Genomic DNA, 9,195 nt, shown 5'->3' with positions numbered 1-9,195 from the left:
CCAGAGTTCTGAGCCTGCTGTCACCCTAGGATCTCTGGTTTAAATGAGAGATGCCAATTTTCACTCCTCTTGAAAAGATGGCTTGCTTGAGAGAGGTAGGTAGGTAGGTAGGTAGGTAGTGAGGTTGTGTGAGGTCACCAGGGGTCTTGAACTGGGAGGGAGAGAAGAAGGGAGCGAATTCAATGAAATTGGGGTAGCTCAGAATGAATGTTCAGACAGAGCAGAAACGTTATATGTTCTTGGAAGGTGGGTAAGCAAAGCCAGGTTGATGCTTAGAGTGAGACGGATGGACGGGGAAGGATCAGCCGTGTCTGAGCCCTGGAGGTGACCAGGTGGAGGTGAACCTGGTTGTGGAAGGTAAATTAAAGTGAGGAGGTATAGGAAGACACAGGGGCTTGCCTGGCATACAGATTTCAGCTTCCCGCCCCGCCCCCCAATAGAAACGCTGTTACCTCTAATGAAATTGAAATCAGGATCCTGCAGCTCATTTGAAGGGTTGCTGCTAGTGGCAAAAACTAACAAGTTTGTGCTCAAAGGGGAGCTGAGTAAAAAGCCATGGCTAAAGGAATGTAAAGAAACTTGCCAGTTAGGCTTGGAGGCCAGGCCGCCTTGCAGAAGAGCATTGCATGTGTTTGAATTTTAAGAAACACTGGTTTGAATTCAAGGTTATGTGGAGTTTTGAGTGACTGCTCAATATGGTTTACTTAAAGGAGGACATATCTGCACACAAACCAAAATGACCTGTATAAAGCTAAGGCAGTGACTATATATGTATGCTAGTCTATACACATCGGGCATGCCAGCCATTCCTTATTTATTCATCCAGTTTTACATTAGATACCATTTTTACTAGGGCTACCATAGGAAATTGAATAAATCCAACCACAGGGACAAAGTGGCCTTCAAAAATGTAGGTAGTAGCCAAGCAAATTTTACATGTCTTGTGCAATTTTGCAAGGAAGTAGGTAAAAAGGTGGAAATGTGTTTTGCAAATCTGCAGCTGCGGAAGCATTTGATTTTAAAGACTAAGGGGGTGACCTAGGATGGCAAGTTTCTTTCACTTTTTTTTAAAGGAAAGTTTAGGGCTATATTGGTCCTGTGGTATCATCGAATTCCGCCTTCTCATTTCAGAAAAGATAACAGACCCACAGAGAGTCAGAGTTTTGCTAAAGATAATAAGACCTTGCTAGCAGTCAAGCAGGATCTGGTAATTTGAAGGCATCGTGCTCTGATAAGACTGGATGTCTGTGGGGTTTATGTGACTTGCTGGGCAGCAGGGTCTCTTGAGGGTGCCCTCAAATCCCTCTGCCTGCTTGTCCCCATGCATAGGCCTTGTGGAAGCCTCCTGTTCCCCTGACAGCCCCGGGGATGACTTAGGAGAGCCTCTAGGAGGATGAATGAATCCTGCGTGTGTACTTCCTGCCCCCACTGTGTGACCTCTGGCTGCCTGCTGTGGCGAGCTAGTTAAGAGAACACAGAGGCTTTAGTGCTATTTTGTTTCCTTAGTAATCTCTCAGGAAGCTTCATTTGTATGCAGTCTCTCAGGAAGTGTCGATTGTATGCAGTGACACTGGAGGAAAGGGAGGATTCAGCTTTGGAAGCTGGGACATCGGATTTGAGGAGGGGAAGGTCAGTGCATCCTGCAGTTGCTCAGCTGAGTCTGCAAGACTGACCTCCTTGCCTGTCCCCTTCTCAGGACCACTCCTCAGGCAGGAATATCCTCTTTAGGGTTTAACTCACTACCAAAGCCACCTCCTCACTCCTCCTCTGCCACACTTTGGAGGCCTTTCAGCCTTCGGAAAGATGCTTACCTACTGTGCGCCCCCTCCCTTTAAATAGAAGAGAAAGACACAGCCAGGGAGGTCAAAGGAGTGATGCTGAAGAGAGAGTGTAAATCAGTGATGTCAGCTTTCCTTCCTTGTCAAACCCAACCCCGGAGCTATGTTCAGCTAGTGCACATAGCATTATTCAACAGACCTTGGCTGATTGAAAATAAATTTGCGGGTAAAAAAAAGAAGACTGAGATTTCAGAACACGGTGGGAGTATGTTTAACATTGATTCTCTGATCTCAGAGAAAAGAAAACAAAGGCAATTTTCCTGTGACTTTTTTTTTTTTTTTTTTTTTTTTGCGGTACGCGGGCCTCTCACTGTTGTGGCCTCTCCCGTTGCGGAGCACAGGGTCCGGACGCGCAGGCTCAGCAGCCATGGCTCACGGGCCCAGCCGCTCCGCGGCATGTGGGATCTTCCTGGACTGGGGCACGAACCCACGTCCCCTGCATCGGCAGGCGGACTCTCAACCACTGCGCCACCAGGGAAGCCCTTCCTGTGACTTTTTAAAAAATTGATTAATTTATTTTTGGCTGCATTGGGTCTTTGTTGCTGCGCATGGGCTTTCTCTAGTTGTGGTGAGCGGGGGCTACTCTCCGTTGTGGTGCACATACCTCTCATTGCAGTGGCTTCTCTTGTTGCGGAGCACCAGCTCTAGGCACACAGGCTTCAGGAGTTGTGGCTCGCGGGCTCTAGACTGCAGGCTCAGTAGTTGTGGCGCACGGGCTTAGCTGCTCCGCGGCATGTGGGATCTTCCCAGACCAGGGCTCGAACCCGTGTACCCTGCATTGACAGGCAGATTCTTAACCACTGCGCCACCAGGGAAGCCCCAATTTTCTTCTAATTGCAATCAGAATATCTTGGAGATGAAAGGAATCTTAGTGATTATTCAGTTTCCTTGTTGTTTTACAAATAGGGATTTAATGACTTGTATTTCTCGCTCTCTGAACCTTGCTTACATAACCTGTACTCATATATTTTCAGTTTTGAATTGAATAGAACATCTGTTGGATAGATACCCTAACACTTCTTCCCTCACATTTCCCATTCCTTGCTCACGCTTCCTGAATGTCTGGCTGTCGAGTGGCTCATTAAGCTGGGAAGCAGGCAGTGGCTTTGGGGTCTTTATGCTTTAATCCTGAGTCTTGTCATGGGCTCATGACTTCTGAAGCAGGCCCCTTGACGGTTACAAAAACTGCCTGAGGTTCAGATTTACAAACACTGACAATTTTACCAGGGCTGTTTTGATGAGTGCAGTTAAAAAACACAATGCAAGTTCCCCCACCCCTACCGTTCCCCTTTTAAAGGGCTATTACATGCTACAAACTGTTAAGTAATGTAGATAATCTAGGATGTTAATAACCAAGGTCCGTCCTCCAGAACTACACAGCAAATAGATGCAGGATTGAGGTCCAGTTCCAGCTCATAGCGATGTGAAGTGAAGGCAGCAAAGTGGCTATGAGGCTTAAGACACATCACCCAAGCTTCACCAAAGCCTGAACTGTATTTGGCCCATAGTAGTTTCTTAATGAATGCTTGTTGAACGATAAATTTGTGTGTTTATAAAAAGAGGGGGCTTAAATGCTTTAAACTAATGAGCTAAAAAATATATCAGAACATGTCAACTTGGCCCTGCTTGAGCATACTCAGATGATATGTGTGCATGGCAGGCAATCAACACGTGATATATATATATTAATTATATACGTATATATATGTGTATGTGTGTGTATACATATAAAATACTGCTGTTGCAAAGCTACAACTGCTGCTACTGTTATTCATCCACCCAACAAATATTTTGTGAGTGTCCACTATCTGTAGGATGCTGGAGCTACAACTATGAACAACAATCATTTGTATGATGTAGTGGAAAGCGTATGGGCTTTGGAATCAGACACACCTGGGTCTGAATCCTAGCTCTTTCACTTACTACCTCCAGAGTGAACTGGGCTTGCTCACTTCTCTGAGCCTTAGTTTTCTCATCTGTAATGTGGGGATATTAGTAGCATCCTTGAAAGTAGGGTTGTTATGAAGACTAAATGAAGTAAATAACATCTGTTAAGTTTACAGAGTCACAGAATGTGGTGAGTATAGGAAGTTTTTCCACCGAAATGTTTCAGATGCTGTGGCCTTTCGCCACGAGAGGGCGGCATAACCACAGTGTTTGGAACTCGCCTTTCTCACCACACGGATGGCTTTCAGCCTTGAACACAGCGTTACCCTCGTACTGTGAGTTTAATGCAACATTTAAAGGCCTAAACAGCTTAGTATAATATTTTAAAAGTGGCAGGTGCTAACCTCCAGGCTTCTATTCAACTGGGTATCGATAGGAATGATCAATTAAGTGTTCCACATTCCAGATGTTGAGAATATTTTTGCAATTAGGACTCGGCTGGATCTGACTTTTTGAGTCTTAAAAATTAGGCTATGTTATCTAAAAGCATCAGGCTGTCTGTGGGTATATCCAGAATTTCATGGGGAGTTGGCCCAGCTGTTCAACCCGGGCCTCCTGGCAGTCATTTGAAGTTTGTACAAATTCTTTACTCTGTATAAGACAATCTTTTATTCAACAGATATTTATTGAATACCTACTATGTACCAGATGCTGTTCTAGGTGTTGAATATTCAGCAGGAGGTTAGAAAAAAAGACAAATCAAGACATCATCACTGTTAGTAATATATGAGATTTATCAAATTCCTAAATGAAAGTAACAAATAGGAAAGAAGCGGCACAATAATAGGGCAGGGCTACCCAGTCTCACCCCTGGATCTGGAACTATTGTAGGTCCCTAGGAATGGCCCAGCACTGGCCCTCGCCCATGGCTGAGGCTGGACTTTGCCAATGTGATGTCCCAGGAGGAACATGCGTATCAGTGATTCTAAACCTTTGTGCCATGACACACAGGTGTGTTACTAAGAATTATAAAGAGTACACAAGAGGAAATTTGCTATTACCATGAATCTCAGCCTGGAAATCAGGGAGCAAAAGCTGTAGCTTGCTTTATCCTCCTATGATTCATTCTAATTTTATTTTGTTCCCTGATTCTGTTAGGAGGGCGGAAACTTCATCTCAGTCAGTTCATGGCTCTAATTCTGTGTTGGGTGGTGCAGCAGGGGGTGATGTGAAGGCACTGGTGAGTTGCTGGGGGCGGTCTTTCAAGTCATTGATGTCATCTGGGCCGAAGGCATCTGTTTAGAAGTCCATGACTCATCTGGTCCTTGGTTATCAGTTCGCTCAGGTTGACAAGGAGACATCCATCCTCTGTCCCATAAGTTTCAGACTCATTAGCTCATTCTACTACCTCCTGTGCCTCTAGGGGCACAGGAATTAATCTTTCACACTCTGTGAGGCCGCAGTAGCCCTGTCTAGCTGTCCCAGAAACACCAGGTAGCCTTTTCTTCTTTGCATCTTGCTTCCTTCTCCAAAGGTTCTTCCCTGAGGATGGGGATCCTCTTTCCTGCTCCCAGATGCCTCGTCTCACACCTCCCTGGGATTTTAGTGCCTCCCTGGGGTTAAAGTGCCCCTTTCTCAGCATTCCTGGCTTCTAGGATCTCATTGCTTCCCCGGTACACTATTTCAAGCTTAAAAATTCTTTTAAGTCTAGGATTGGGAGAAATCCTTGCTCTTTTATCCATGATTTCTCTCTAAAAACCGATATCCCAAATTCTCTGTTTCACCTAAATTCCTAGTCTTATGCAAAAACCCAGATCTAGAATGAATCTTAAAGGCTGTAGGATTTTCCTCTTGTTGTGACTCTCTACCTCCCTTCTTACTCCAAAATAAGCACAGGCTAAACTTGCTGCTTGGGTGTGGGGAGAAGGATAGAAGGGTGAAAGGAAATACAGGGAAAAAATATCGGTTAATATTTCAAATACATTATCCTGCCACACCAATAATAAAGCACCCACATTTGTGAATGATTTATCCTTTTTATAAATTGGAGTAGTTTCAAGGTTATCCTATAACAACTTCCATGCTATTGTTCCTTTGGATTTCAGCTCAATCATTTCTTCCTTAGGGAAGGGTCTTCTGACCTGCCCTCATCTATGCTTTCACAGCACGATTTTTCTCCCTCTCATAATACTTACTCTCATTTAAAAGAATTATGGCAAAGTACACATGACAGAATTTGCCATCTTAACCATTTTTTAGTGTACAGTTCGGGGACACTAAAGACATTCACATCGTTGCGTCACCATCACCACCAATCTGTCCACAGAATTCCTTTCATTTTATAAAGTTGAGATAGTTTTAAGTTATTTGTGTGATTCTTTGATTAGTGTCTGTGTACTCCACTAGGCTCTAAGCTCCATGAGGGCTCAGACTATGCCCCGTTGTCCTCATTGCTATCTTAGTCTCTGGTACAGAGTATACCACAGAGTAGTTGCTCAACTGGTCCTTAATGAATGAGTGGGTGGCTCTCACTTGCTCTACTTATATGCATTCTTTTTTTTTTTTAACATCTTTATTGGGGTATAATTGCTTTACAATGGCGTGTTAGTTTCTGCTTTATAACAAAGTGAATCAGTTATACATATACATATGTTCCCATATCTCTTCCCTCTTGCGTCTCCCTCCCTCCCACCCTCCCTATCCCACCCTTCTAGGTGGTCACAAAGCACCGAGCCAATATCCCTGTGCCATGCGGCTGCTTCCCACTAGCTATCTACCTTACGTTTGTTAGTGTATATATGTCCATGCCTCTCTCTCGCCCTGTCACAGCTCTCCCTTCCCCCTCCCCATATCCTCAAGTCCGTTCTCCAGTAGGTCTGTGTCTTTATTCCTGTCTTACCCCTAGGTTCTTCATTACTTTTTTTCCCCTTAAATTCCATATATATGTGTTAGCATACGGTATTTGTCTTCTATTTCTGACTTACTTCACTCTGTATGACGGACTCTAGGTCTATCCACCTCATTACAAATAGCTCAATTTCGTTTCTTTTTATGGCTGAGTAATATTCCATTGTATATATGTGCCACATCTTCTTTATCCATTCATCCAATGATGGGCACTTAGGTTGTTTCCATCTCCAGGCTATTGTAAATAGAGCTGCAATGAACATTTTGGTACATGACTCTTTTTGAATTTTGGTTTTCTTAGGGTATATGCCCAGTAGTGGGATTGCTGTGTCGTATGGTAGTTCTATTTGTAGTTTTTTAAGGAACGTCCATACTGTTCTCCATAGTGGCTGAACTAATTCACATTCCCACCAGCAGTGCAAGAGTATTCCCTTTTCTCCACACCCTCTCCAGCATTTATTGTTTCTAGATTTTTTGATGATGGCCATTCTGACCAGTGTGAGATGATATCTCATTGTAGTTTTGATTTGCATTTCTCTAATGATTAATGATGTTGAGCATTGTTTCATGTGTTTGTTGGCAGTCTGTATATCTTCTTTGGAGAAATGTCTATATAGGTCTTCTGCCCATTTTTGGATTGGGTTTTTTGTTTTTTTGTTATTGAGCTGCATGAGCTGCTTGTAAATTTTGGAAATTAATCCTTTGTCAGTTGCTTCATTTGCAAATATTTTCTCCCATTCTGAGGGTTGTCTTTTGGTCTTGTTTATGGTTTCCCTTGCTGTGCAAAAGCTTTGAAGTTTCATTAGGTCCCATTTGTTTATTTTTGTTTTTATTTGCATTTCTCTAGGAGATGGGTCAAAAAGGATCTTGCTGTGATTGATGTCATAGAGTGTTCTGCCTATGTTTTCCTCTAAGAGTTTGATAGTTTCTGGCCTTACATTTAGGTCTTTAATCCATTTTGAGCTTATTTTTGTGTATGGTGTTAGGGAGTGATCTAATCTCATACTTTTACATGTACCTGTCCAGTTTTCCCAGCACCACTTATTGAAGAGACTGTCCTTTCTCCACTGTACAATCCTGCCACCTTTATCAAAGATAAGTTGTCCATATGTGCGTGGGTTTATCTCTGGGCTTTCTATCCTGTTGCATTGATCTATCTTTCTGTTTTTGTGCCAGTACCATACTGTCTTGATTACTGTAGCTTTGTAGTATCGTCTGAAGTCAGGGAGCCTGATTCCTCCAGCTCCATTTTTCGTTCTCAAGATTACCTTGGCTATTCGGGGTCTTTTGTGTTTCCATACAAATTGTGAAATTTTTTGTTCTAGTTCTGTGAAAAATGCCAGTGGTAGTTTGATAGGGATTACATTGAATCTATAGATTGCTTTGGGTAGTAGAGTCATTTTCATAATGTTGATTCTTCCAATCCAAGAACATGGTATATCTCTCCATCTATTTGTATCATCTTTAATTTCTTTCATCAGTGTCTTATAATTTTCTGCATACAGGTCTTTTGTCTCCTTAGGTAGGTTTATTCCTAGATATTTTATTCTTCTTGTTGCAATAGTAAATGGGAGTGTTTTCTTGATTTCACTTTCAGATTTTTCATCATTAGTATATAGGAATGCCAGAGATTTCTGTGCATTAATTTTGTATTCTGCTACTTTACCAAATTCATTGATTGGCTCTAGTAGTTTTCTGGTAGCATCTTTAGGATTTTCTATGTATAGTATCATATCATCTGCAAACAGTGACAGCTTTACTTCTTCTTTTCCGATTTGGATTCCTTTTACTTCCTTTTCTTCTGTGATTGCTGTGGCTAAAACTTCCAAAACTATGTTGAATAAAAGTGGTGAGAGTGGGCAACCTTGTCTTGTTCCTGATCTTAGTGGAAATGCTTTCAGTTTTTCACCATTGAGGTTGATGTTGGCTGTGGGCTTGTCATATATGGCCTTTATTATGTTGAGGAAAGTTCCCTCTATGCCTACTTTGTGCAGGGTTTTTATCATAAATGGGTGTTAAATTTTGTCAAAAGCTTTCTCTGCATCTATTGAGATGATCATATGGTTTTTCTCCTTCAATTTGTTAATATGGTTTATCACATTGATAGATTTGCGTATAGTGAAGAATCCTTTCATTCCTGGAATAAACCCCACTTGATCATGTTGTATGATCCTTTTGATGTGCTGTTGGATTCTGTTTGCTAGTATTTTGTTGAGGATTTTTGCATGTATGTTCATCAGTGATATTGGCCTGTAGTTTTCTTTCTTTGTGACATCCTTGTCTGGTTTTGGTATCAAGGTGATGGTGGCCTCGTAGAAGGAATTTGGGAGTGTTCCTCCCTCTGCTATCTTTGGGAAGAGTTTGAGAAGGATAGGTGTTATCTCTTCTCTAAATGTTTGATAGAATTCACCTGTGAAGCCATCTGGTCCTGGGCTTTTGTTTGTTGGAAGATTCTTAATCACAGTTTCAATTTCAGTGCTTGTGATTGGTCTGTTCATATTTTCTATTTCTTCCTGATTCAGTCTTGGCAGTTTGTGCATTTCTAGGAATTTGTCCATTTCTT

This window comes from Phocoena phocoena, chromosome 2 (genome assembly GCF_963924675.1).
Source record: "Phocoena phocoena chromosome 2, mPhoPho1.1, whole genome shotgun sequence".
NCBI classification, from domain to species: domain Eukaryota; kingdom Metazoa; phylum Chordata; class Mammalia; order Artiodactyla; family Phocoenidae; genus Phocoena; species Phocoena phocoena.
The sequence above is the reverse complement of the archived record's forward strand: the minus strand, read 5'-3'. Positions refer to the sequence as shown.